This window comes from Scyliorhinus torazame, chromosome 11 (genome assembly GCF_047496885.1).
Source record: "Scyliorhinus torazame isolate Kashiwa2021f chromosome 11, sScyTor2.1, whole genome shotgun sequence".
NCBI classification, from domain to species: Eukaryota; Metazoa; Chordata; class Chondrichthyes; order Carcharhiniformes; family Scyliorhinidae; genus Scyliorhinus; species Scyliorhinus torazame.
In genome coordinates, this window is record NC_092717.1 from 36,324,095 (window position 1) to 36,337,475 (window position 13,381).

A 13,381-nucleotide genomic window follows, 5' to 3' on the forward strand; every position below is an offset into this window, starting at 1 on the left:
CACGCCAGACCTTGCTCCGGACGGGCGGTGTCGCGGCCTCGGTGATGGCACGCTCAGGGTGACGGCGGATGCCACGGCGACAGGGAATGGATCGCATGGCAGTCCCACTGGGTCGGCAGTGGCAACCAGCACCGGCGGTCCAAGATGGACACACCAATTCGCGCCATCGCCAGACGTTGATGCGAGCAACAATTCTCTCTCCAAGGCGACATGCTTCGACGTTTCTCTGCGGAGTCGCCCTTCCGGCACAGCAGGTGGCCGGAACCAGCGTACACGGTCTCGGCCAACTTCCACATCTGGCACAGTCATCGCCTTGCATGATATTAGTGATGGTGCTACTTCGATGGCAACGACCCATCGGCTACAAGATGCCGTCTACCACAAACATAAAAAGAAAAAGACTCCACCTTGTTCCTGGCATGCAGGGCGGATGGATTGGTGCGTAGGCGCAATCAGCGAGCTTTGCGCCGCCTTCCACGCTCGCAGCTGAACCGTACGCACACGCCGGATCCTCCACTGGTTCCCAAGGATGACTTCGTGGAGATGCCACGGATCATGCCCCTTCCATCGCCACCAGAACCAAACCACAGCCAAGGCACCACTAACAAAGATGTTGAATGTTATATTTGCACGAATGAAAAAACCAAGCACTGCACGAAGTACAACAAATGGTAAAGTAGAGACTTCGGCAACAGCATCACCTCCAACAGTCCAAGGTGAACCAGTGTGACCACAAAATCTCCACAGCTGAACCGGCTTGAGGACCAGCCCATTCTTGAGGCGGTCACCCATTAGACTGGACTTATAACGCTGTTCATACGTTCAAAAAGTCAAACACTTCTTTATTATAACCTGTTGTTGTTTATTGTTCCAGATATCGTCTGACCAGACCAATGTTCAAGTTTTTTTTTCTCTCGCATCCAAGTTTTGTTCTGGTACAACCTTGTTAGTGTGACGCACCCGACATCGCCCCATGTAAATAGTTACGTCATATACACACGCTGTACATAACACACACACACACTCTTCGATGCACTCACGACACAATTATATTTATAACCACGTAGGCACATATCTTTGTAAAAAGGGGGGATGTCATGATATTCAAACACACACATCATGATAGACACACCAACAGACAAATCAGAACACACAACACCACAACCAATGACAGAAAGATATAAAAGCACAGACACGACCCCCGGTGGTCAGTATTAGCTGCAGAGGAGAACCAGGACACATCTGTTGCCAAACACACTTAGGGAGACAGCACGTGCAGAGTATCCAGAACGAACTGTATTATAAGAGTTATAATAAAATAGAGTTGTACCACATACAACTGTGTTGGCTCATCTGTGCACCAGAGCACCCAACACCACATGGTACAGGAGTGGATCGATACCTGCCGGCATACCTCCGTGTACACAGACAACCAGCAGTGCCCAGGCATGATGTACGAGCTCCCGGTTCCGCAGCCGCTCCAGTGCCACGGCGACCTCCGCGAAAACTGGCGCCGATTCCGGCAAATGTTCGAATTGTTCCTGGTGGCAGCTGAACTCCAAGACCTGGATGATAGGGAAAAAATTGAATTTCTCCTCACCATCACCGGTGCAAGGGCAAGAGAAATATTCAGAAGGTTCAGGTTCTTCAGGAGGCAACAAAGGTACGATTACCAGGCAGTCCTGGGCAAATTCTCCAAGTACTGTGAAGAAAACGCAATCCAATCGGCACATAAAGGTAAGAAAAGCTGCAGTACTCACCTCGTGGCTGGGATCCCGGAGCCCGAATTCCCAGAGGCCGAAATCCCGGGCCTGAGAGAAGGCTGGGTCGAGGTCGGCGGCCATCTTGCTAAAGGTATCACGCTAGCACAGTTGCGCGAGCAGTGCGCAGAACCGGAAGTTTCGTTTGCGCATGCGCGAGATGCTGCGCATGCGCAGTCCAGAAAACGGCCATCGGTAAAGGAACAGCGATCTGAGCATGCGCAGTCGCTTCCTACGTGCTACATACCGAGCGTCAGGATGTCAGAGGCCCCAGACTGCACCAATTTAAAAGGGAAACGTCCCAAATCCAATTTAAAAGGGAAACGTCCCAAATCAAAAAAACAAAAATCTGTTAAAGCTGTAAAACAACCTTCCCTCACCTGGAATGACAGCACAGTGCCGCAAATTGACCCAGGAGATGAATTTGACCTCCGAAGAACCCTCCGACAAGCAGTTACCTACGCACAAGCCGATGATTCCGACCTTGAATACTTCGATGACGATCTTTACAGTGTTTCCGGACCTCGCGAGCCCAATGATAGCTCCGTGGTCCTATATGACTATGACTCGGACGAACCTTTCGTGTTGCACATTGGCGGCCCCCACATTGAATCCGACGCAGATGCGGATTCATTTTTCGGATTTGAGGATCTTCAATCCAGCAGAAATGACGTTCCAACTTATCAGTACCGGATGATGCTGCAGCCTGACATTAACAGACAGGGAGCGGTGCAAGCACACGGAGAGTGCCCTGCTGCCACACAGAGCGTGGTCCACGTCCCGCTCAACGTTCCCGACTCTATGAAAGAAGACATGCAAGACTCCAGAGTGCAGTCCTCGCATGAACCAGAAGTGACTCCAGTGTCACAAGCTTCCACAGCAAGCTCGTGGACAGACTCCACAATTGCAGAAATGCAAGACTCCAGAGCGCAGTCCTTGCACGAACAAGAAGTGACTCCAGTGTCACAAGCCTCCACAGAGAGCTCGTGGACAGCCTCCACGATAGAAGCAACGCAAGACTCCAGAGCGCAGTCCTTGCACGAACAAGAAGTGACTCCAGTGTCACAAGCCTCCACAGAGAGCTCGTGGACAGCCTCCACGATAGAAGCAACGCAAGACTCCAGAGCGCAGTCCTTGCACGAACAAGAAGTGACTCCAGTGTCACAAGCCTCCACAGAGAGCTCGTGGACGGACTCCACGATGGAAGGAACGCAAGACTCCAGAGCGCAGTCCTTGCAGGAACAAGACCCTGAGGGTCTAGCAACCTCTCCTGACCAACCAGCGGCAGACGATGCAAGTCTGCCATGCTCACGTGAACAGCAAGAAGGCTATAACAGCCTACCATGCTCCACTACACAGCAGCATGAACATGACGGTCTCTCATGCTACAATGAAGGGCACAGCGCTGAAGACTGTTCAAGCCCAACTGAAGACAAGCCAAAGGAATCGCCTCGTCCAAGCGCGAAAAAAAAAGGTTTATGCGCTGACATTCAGGATCATTATAGCCGAACAGAGATTAATAATGCTGCACGGCCACAGAAGGATGCTGAGGATTTGCTAACGAAATTAATTGAATGTTTAACTTGCAAGGAGCAGACTGAGAATTGCCAGTGTTTTAGTACGGATCGAAAAAATGGACAAGACATTGATCCTCAGGTAATGGAAATAACACAACCTGAATCATATCTACAGCAGGGACAAATGTCTCCCTTCAACACAACACCGCAAAATCCCAACTTCGGAGACCAGCAGTTAGTCAGTAATGACTCTTCAAACCTTGAGGGGAACAGTAATTGCATTGAACATACACACGCTCCACTGATTATTGAGCAGAACATTGGAGCAAGAATCCTGAGGACACCGACATCGAGTAGCCAGATAACGAATTTAAAACCCACAGCAGTTTCAAGTGAACCAAGTGTGCTTTCCACTAATGGTGAAGATGCAGATAAGGTCGACCCGATTATCCATTGTACCACACTAACCCCAGTGATTAAGCAGTTATGTATGGGGAGTATAATGTGGGCAATTGAGAACAGTAAAAGAGAGACTGTGACCATGCCAGACCCAGCAAAATCAGACCCAGAGACCATGAAGGCATGTACATTAGACAAAGATACATATGAGGCACCTGAGAAGAAAAGTGAAACGGAATGTTCTTTGGAAAATAGTACAATGTCGATAGAAACATTGGATCCTATATTCGAGACCATACCTATGGGAGAATTTGGGGGTAATAAACAAGGTTCTGCAATGTCTGGGGGAAGATTTAAAATTCCAAAGAAGAAAAGCCCAAATGAAGGACAACGGCAAGACAATGACAGTCCACCGACATGGTGTGCACCACCAGATGAAAACTCTGACAATTTACCCAACCCTAGTGAACAGCAAGCTGCTAATGACAATCTATCCACGGGATGTGAGACGAGTGACGACAGCATCCCACTTCCCATGCAAAAGGTGCAAGGTGACGGACCTCGCCTAGTGCGTACCGAGGCACTCGACGATCACGGTGGGACCACTGACGACTGCGGTGGCGGCGCACCGCTTCCACCCTCGATGGCTCGACCCTCTCCACTGGTTGGTGCATTCCTGCATGTTCCGACTCCAGAAGTGCAGCTTCAGGGAATCTCGGCTGCCTCCAGTGAACCTGTTGGGACTCCGGACGGGGGGCGTCGACGGAAGGCAGACCGGACTCCAGATGGGGAGCAGCCAAGCGCCGACTCTGATTCGCGCACGCCAGACCTTGCTCCGGACGGGCGGTGTCGCGGCCTCGGTGATGGCACGCTCAGGGTGACGGCGGATGCCACGGCGACAGGGAATGGATCGCATGGCAGTCCCACTGGGTCGGCAGTGGCAACCAGCACCGGCGGTCCAAGATGGACACACCAATTCGCGCCATCGCCAGACGTTGATGCGAGCAACAATTCTCTCTCCAAGGCGACATGCTTCGACGTTTCTCTGCGGAGTCGCCCTTCCGGCACAGCAGGTGGCCGGAACCAGCGTACACGGTCTCGGCCAACTTCCACATCTGGCACAGTCATCGCCTTGCATGATATTAGTGATGGTGCTACTTCGATGGCAACGACCCATCGGCTACAAGATGCCGTCTACCACAAACATAAAAAGAAAAAGACTCCACCTTGTTCCTGGCATGCAGGGCGGATGGATTGGTGCGTAGGCGCAATCAGCGAGCTTTGCGCCGCCTTCCACGCTCGCAGCTGAACCGTACGCACACGCCGGATCCTCCACTGGTTCCCAAGGATGACTTCGTGGAGATGCCACGGATCATGCCCCTTCCATCGCCACCAGAACCAAACCACAGCCAAGGCACCACTAACAAAGATGTTGAATGTTATATTTGCACGAATGAAAAAACCAAGCACTGCACGAAGTACAACAAATGGTAAAGTAGAGACTTCGGCAACAGCATCACCTCCAACAGTCCAAGGTGAACCAGTGTGACCACAAAATCTCCACAGCTGAACCGGCTTGAGGACCAGCCCATTCTTGAGGCGGTCACCCATTAGACTGGACTTATAACGCTGTTCATACGTTCAAAAAGTCAAACACTTCTTTATTATAACCTGTTGTTGTTTATTGTTCCAGATATCGTCTGACCAGACCAATGTTCAAGTTTTTTTTTCTCTCGCATCCAAGTTTTGTTCTGGTACAACCTTGTTAGTGTGACGCACCCGACATCGCCCCATGTAAATAGTTACGTCATATACACACGCTGTACATAACACACACACACACTCTTCGATGCACTCACGACACAATTATATTTATAACCACGTAGGCACATATCTTTGTAAAAAGGGGGGATGTCATGATATTCAAACACACACATCATGATAGACACACCAACAGACAAATCAGAACACACAACACCACAACCAATGACAGAAAGATATAAAAGCACAGACACGACCCCCGGTGGTCAGTATTAGCTGCAGAGGAGAACCAGGACACATCTGTTGCCAAACACACTTAGGGAGACAGCACGTGCAGAGTATCCAGAACGAACTGTATTATAAGAGTTATAATAAAATAGAGTTGTACCACATACAACTGTGTTGGCTCATCTGTGCACCAGAGCACCCAACACCACACAAAGGACCTTTCACGTCCCAAAGTGTTTCCAATTGATGAAGTGCAGTAACTGCTGTGATGTAACAACCACAGCAGCTGTTGCACAGAGCAAAGTCTCACAAATGTCAATGGGGAAGGAAGGCCTACGTTTATTTAGCACCTTCAATGATTCAAGCGTTAAAGCTGTTTAGGTGCAGTCACTGTGCAACATAGGAAATGAAGCAGCTAATTAGCAAACAGTAAGCTCCCACAATCGTCAACGCAATCATGACCAGATCATCTGTTTCGGTGATTTCGATTGAGGGGTAACTTTGCCAGGATAGCAGGGATAGCTCTCCTGTTCCTCTTTGAAATAGTAACATTGGATTGTTTACGTCCAGCTGAGAGCGACGTTGAGCCCTTCGCATCTCGTCTGGAGGCCAGCACTACACTCCTTTACAGGAGTGTCAGCCTAGATTTGTAGGCTGAAGTCCAGGGAACGATTTGAATCCACAATCTTTAGAGGCGGGGGGTGCGATTCTCCACTCCCACGCCGAAGTGGCCGCGCCGTCGAGGTTCACGACGGCGCGGAACGGCCCCGATCCCGACCGATTCAGGTCCCGGAAATGGGCTCGGATCGGGGACACGAGAACCTCGGGGGGGGGCGTTCCGCGAAGGCCGCGTCATCACCGTGCGATGCCCGAATGACGCACCGTTGCGTCATAAATTGCACGATCCACGCACAGAGGACCCGGAGGATAAGAGAGGAGATGGCTGAGCCCCGAAGAGCTGCACCGAGGTTCCGGGATACGGACCTGGACACCCTGGTGGATGAGGTGGAGCGGAGAAGGGACACCCTCTGCCCAAGACGTGGGCATCGCCAGCCATCCAGCGCGGTGAGGCACGGCTGGCGGGAGGTGGGCACCGCAGTCAGTGCTGTGGGGCAGACCCCCCGGACGGGGAGCAGTGCCGCAAGAAGCTGCATGACCTCACCCGGTCTGCCAGGGTAAGTGCCATGAGGGTGCCCCCAGGCTCCCCCCCCGGGAGTTGGGAATGTTGGGGGGGACTGGGGCACCAGGAGCGATGTTGGGGGGGGGGGGTCAGGGGGATTTGGGGGGGTCACGGCGCCCAACTATCTACTCGACCCACATGAGCCCCGGGACACCCCTGGAGCGAACCCATGGCGTGCTGTCTCCTGAACCAGCAACAATGTTGTCGATATCTGCATGCCCTGATGATACCCGCCTAATGGTGGTGCTTTATCCAACCCCCCCCCCCCCGCCCCCCCATCCCCACCAGGACAAGACAGCGCACGACCAGCGTGAGCGCATGAGAACCGGAGGGGGTTCTCCTGTCCTGCACCCCCTAACTGTTCACGAGCAGAGGGCCCTGGACCTCGCTGGGGGATCCGCCACCCGGGAGGTCGTGCCATGCCAGGTCGGAGGCGCAGAAGCAAGTGAGAGAATCCTGCATGTCCTCTCCACCCCCAACCCGGCATCGCCCCCCTCACACTCTGGCCACTGCACCCCAGATCCCATCCCCCTCTCACACTCTGCCCACTGCACCCCCGACCCCATTCCTCCTCACACTCTGGCCACTGCACCCCCGATCCCATCCCCCCCCTCACACACTGGCCACTGCACCCCAGATCCCATCCCCCCTCACACTGTGCACCCACCACCACCATACACCTGGGCCACCGTGTCTAACGAACCCCAAATCTTTTATGTTCCCCAGGGCCATTCGCCGAACCTTCAGGGATGTCTCGCCCAGGAAGCAGCGCAACGCCACCCACCGCAACTGCACCCAGGGACGCACGCCAGAGGTTGGCAGTTGGTCATGCAGGAGGGCAGACCTCACAGTCTGGGACACAGGACCGGGACGCTGAGACCTCCGGGACAGACATTAGTCAGGGGCACAGGGTGGACAGTCATGCCGAAGCCCACATCACGGCCACACACCCGCTGGATCTAACTCAAGACGACATGGCCCGCATGGAGCTTGCGCCGGGCAATGAGGGGGACCAGTACACACCAGACTTCTGGACGGATGATGACCTCGAGCTTGCGGCACTGCTGTCTCCCACACCGTTCACCATCACAGAGACACTCACCTCGGTTGGGCAAATACGTGATGAGGCTCCCGGGTCACTGTCTGGTGCACACCCCACAGCCGAGCCGGTACAGCAGGTGGAGTTTGGAGCAGCCGAGGGGCTGGACGGTCGGAGGGCAGCCCAGGCCCAGCAACCAGCTGCCACCCAGACGGTTCCCGGGTTCTTGGATGTAATCGACCCACCCGGACAACCGATGCGTATGGACACCCAGGGACTGAGTAACGGGATGAGGGCCATCTTCCAGGACCTGCACACGCAGCTGGCGGAGTCTATCCGCGTCCAGGAGCAGGGAGTGGTGCCGCTCATCGCAGCCACCCAGGCCGACACCGCACGGGTAGCGTCCGTGGTGGAGGCAATGGGTGAAAGGGTTTTCGGCCATGGGTCAGGTTCTGCAAGGTGTTGGGCTTCACATGCACGCGTCATCCATGGCCCAGGAGCGGGCTGCCCTCTCACAGATAGCCATACGCCAGAGCCAACACGACATTGCCGCTGCTCTCCGGGCCCTGGCTGAGTCTCACCATGCCATGGCCCGGCCCCAGCAAGCGATGGCACTGTCCCAGCAGTCGGTTGCGGAGAGCATTGACTGCCTGGCGCACGTGATGGATGGCGTCGCGCACTCACAGGTCGAGATCGCACAGACCTTGGCAGGAATGTGGCACTCCCTGGGCCCCGTCTCGGCGAACATTTGGACCATGGTCGATACCGCTGCAGGCCTCCAGGACTGGCAGCACCAGGTGTCGGGGGTGCGACGGGGCATGTCTCCGAGCGCCTCTCCGTCCCACAGTGAGGCCTGGAGGCCACCGGGCTCCCTGAGGGAGGAGGAGGTTCTGGGGCCCGTCCCGGTAGCTCCACCAAGGGACGACCCGGTACACTCGGCCTCCCCCCATTCCGTCCCTGGCGCATCTGGTGGGGAGTGGGCAGGTCAGGGTGGCACCACGCCATCCAGCATGCCCGCAGAGCAGCCTGGCCCATCGAAGCCGGGCCACCCCAGGAAACGTGTGCCGACGGGGAGCCATGTCGAAGGGCGTGATTCACAGCAGTCCACCTCCATTCCTGCTGTACCATCTGGGAACACACCTAGACGTAGTGGTAGGGCCCATAAGGCAAAGTCGTTAGGCACGTAAGAAGTTGGCACGGGTGCAGGGCACAGTCTAGTTGTAGTGGGTAGGGCACCTATGTTTACCACTTGAATAAACGCACTGTTAAATCTGACTTGTAAGACTGTGTGCTATGTCCGGTGCCAGGGGGGTCGCGAGGGTGCCCGATTGGCGTAGTGGTATACGAGCCGTTCAAGGTCTGTTCCGGATGTGGTGACCCTTTCCCCCCCCCCCGCCCCCCATAATCGGACACCGTTGTCCTCGGTGCACCGACGCCAGCTACCCCACGGGCATGTGGTGAAATATCCGTCACGAAGGCTGTGACCACCGGAGTGCATGGTTCAGCTATAGCCATGAGTCAGACCTCTGCTGGCGAATCTGAGCACACAGCTCATCGCAGAGCGGGCTGTCATCATTCAACATGGCACAGTTCACACCCGCTTACCCAATCATCAATGTTGTGTGTGATGAACGGTTACTGCCTTATCATCATGTAAGGTGATGTCCCCTTTAAGACCAGGCTTGGAACCCTGGAGACTCCGCCTCTGGCTCCGCCCATCTGGGAGCCATACATAAAGGCCTGCCTCATGGTCTGTATAGCAGTCAGCTCTCGTCCAAATCTGTAGCATAGTTATTAGCCTAATAAAGCCTTCTTTACAGTTTAATCTCTAAGCATCATTATTGAGGGTACCTCAATTTATTAGGCTAAACTAGATTCAGGATGGACGCAGGCCTAAAACCAGAGAAGCTCAATCTGGAAGCACGAACGCCGGAGGCAAAGGAAATTTTTAAATACTGGCTGTGGTGCTTCGAGGCCTACCTGGACTCCGCAGAGACTCCCATCCTGGGGCCACACAAGCTGCGTCTACTCCACGCCCGGGTGAGTCACAGAATCTCCGCCATGCTCGAAAAGGCGACGACTTTTGAGGAAGCGATTGAGTTGCTCCGCAAGCGGTTTGTCAAACCCGTCAATGAGGTGCACGCCCGGCATCTGCTCTCTACCTGCCGGCAGCGCTTGGGGGAATCGCTCGACGAGTTTGTTGAGAAACTCACCGCGCTGGCCATCAGGATGTGACAGGGGAAGTCCATATGAACCTGCACATCAGAGATTCTTTCGTGTCCGGCATCCGCTCGACCTACATCCGGCAGCGACTGCTCGAAAACGGGGCAAAAGACCTCCAGGAGACGCTAACGCTCGCCTCCTCGCTGGAGGTGGCCCGACATAACTTGGGTACGTACCCCGCGGACTCTGCCAGCCCCCCCCGGACTTCCTCAGACTCGCCCGTATTACAGGCCTGCGCCATGCGGCGACCCGCTCACCATGGGGGCACACCTTGCTATTTCTGCGGGCAGGGCCAGCACCCACGCCCACGCTGCCCAGCCCGCTCCGCGATCTGCAGCGGCTGCGGGAAGGAAGGGCACTTTGCGAGGGTCTGCCTGGCCAGACCCAGGGGCCAGAAAAACAAAGAACAGCCGGCGAGAAAATCACGCTCTCAGGCCCGCAGGCCTCGCAATGCTGCTGCGCACCGACCCGACACGTCCTCTTCTGACGCGTCATCAGCCTCGTGCGAATCATGGGAGCGGCCATCTGGTCGGCGGCCATCTTCTCGACCCGACACGTGCGACCAACGGCAGTGGCCATTTTACGACTCCGACTACCCGCGACTGGGTGCGATCACCCTCGATCAAACTCGGCCAAAACACCTGCAGAACTCCATGATGCAGGTCCAGGTCAACGGGCACGACACTGCATGCCTCTTCGACTCCGGGAGCACGGAGAGCTTTAGCCACCCTGAAATGGTAAGGCGCTGCTCCCTACGCACCCATCCCACATCCCAAACCATAGCCCTCGCATCTGGGTCCCACTCGGTACAAATCACGGGGTACCGAATACACCCGTTTCAAATTTCATATCCTCCCTCACCTCTGTGCCCCCCTGCTGCTCGGACTGGATTTCCAGTGCAGCCACCGAAGCCTGACACTGAAGTTCGGCGGACCCTTGCCCCCCCTCACGGTGTGCTGCCTTGCGACACTGAAAGTCGCACCCCCCTCGCTATTCGCTAACCTCACTCCTGACTGTAAGCCCGTTGCCACCAGGAGCCGGCGCTACAGTGCCCAAGATATGGCTTTTATCAAGTCAGAGGTCCAGCGTTTACTGGGAGAGGGGGTCATCGAGGCTAGCAACAGCCCTTGGAGAACACAAGTGGTGGTAGTCCGGTCCGGGGAGAAGAAACGGATGGTCGTGGATTATAGCCAGACCATAAACCGATTCACGCAGCTTGATGCGTACCCCCTTCCTCGCATCGCGGAAATGGTAAATCGGATCGCCCAATACCGAGTCTTTTCCACGGTCGACCTCAAATCTGCCTACCACCAGCTCCCCATCCGACCAAAAGACCGCCCCTATACTGCCTTCGAAGCAGCCGGCCGGCTCTTCCACTTCCTCAGGGTCCCCTTTTGTGTCACAAATGGGGTCTCTGTCTTTCAACGGGCGATGGACCAAATGGTGGACCAGTACGGTTTGCGGGCTACATACCCGTACTTGGACAATGTCACCATCTGCGGCCATGATCAGCAGGACCATGACGCTAACCTCAAAAAGTTCCTCCAGACCTCCCGAGCCCTTAACCTGACCTATAACGAGGGCAAATGCGTTTTCCACACCACCCGGCTGGCCATCCTCGGCTATGTCGTGGAAGACGGGGTCCAAGGTCCCGACCCAGACCGCATGCGCCCCCTTAAGGAACTCCCTCTCCCCCGCAGCCTCAAGGCCCTCAAACGGTGCTTGGGGCTTTTCTCCTATTACGCCCGGTGGGTCCCCAAGTATGCGGACAAAGCCCGCCCACTCCTAAAGACCACCACTTTTCCCCTCTCGACTGAGGCCCAATTGGCCTTCAACCGCATCAAGGCCGACATCATCAAGGCCGCCATGCACGCGGTGGACGAAACCATCCCTTTCCAGGTAGAGAGCGATGCATCAGACATCGCCCTGGCTGCTACCCTCAATCAAGGAGGCAGACCAGTAGCGTTCTTCTCCCGAACCCTCACCGCCTCCGAGATTCGACACTCTGCAGTCGAAAAGGAGGCACAAGCCATTGTGGAGGCTGTGCGGCGCTGGAGACACTACCTCGCCGGTAGGAGATTTACCCTCGTCACCGACCAACGGTCGGTCGCCTATATGTTCGATAACACGCAACGGGGCAAAATAAAGAACGATAAAATTTTGAGGTGGAGGATCGAACTCTCCACCTACTCGTACGATATCGAGTATCGTCCAGGGGAGCTCAACGAGCCCCCAGATGCCCTGTCCCGCGGCACATGCGCCAACGCACAGGAGGACCGCCTGCAAGCCATCCACAATGACCTCTGCCACCCGGGGGTTACCCGGCTTGTCCATTTCATCAAGTCCCGCAACCTACCTTACTCAACCAAGGAGGTCAAGGCCATAGTCAGGGCCTGCCAGGTCTGTGCGGAGTGCAAACCGCACTTCTATCGGCCAGACAAGGTTCGGCTCGTGAAGGCCTCGGGCCCTTTTGAGCGACTGAGCGTGGACTTCAAGGGGCCCCTCCCGTCCACCAACCGTTATGCCTATTTCCTCACCGTGATCGATGAGTTCTCCCGTTTCCCATTCGCCATTCCCTGCACCGACATCAGCTCAGCCACGGTGATTAAGGCACTGCACAGCATCTTCACCCTGTTCGGTTTCCCCGCTTATATCCACAGCGACCGGGGTACATCGTTCATGAGCGATGAACTGCGTCAGTATCTGCTCAGCAAAGGCATCGCCTCGAGCAGAACGACCAGCTATAACCCACGGGGAAACGGGCAGGTGGAGAGGGAGAACGCGACCGTGTGGAAGGCTGTCCTTCTGGCCCTGCGGTCGAGAAATCTCCCAACCACCCGCTGGCAGAAGGTCCTACCCGATGCCCTACACTCCATTAGGTCACTCCTCTGCACGGCCACAAATGATACCCCTCATGAGCGATTGTTTCGCTTCCCCAGGAAGTCGACCTCCGGGGTCTCGCTTCCACCTTGGCTGACGGCTCCAGGACCTGTTTTTCTCCGGAGGCACGCGAGGAGCCATAAAACGGACCCCCTAGTTGAAAAGGTCCGACTGCTCCACGCCAACCCCAGTTACGCCTACGTGGAGTACTCCGACGGCAGGCAAGATACGGTTCCCCTCCGGGGTCTGGCGCCCGCTGGATCCTCCACCACAGACGCCCCTTCCCGCGCCGCTCCCCTGCAGGACCCGTCGCCCCCTACAACACACCCCCTTCCGGCCCTACCACCCGTTGGTGAGCTCCTACCGTGCACCCCCCCTTTACACACCCCGCCGG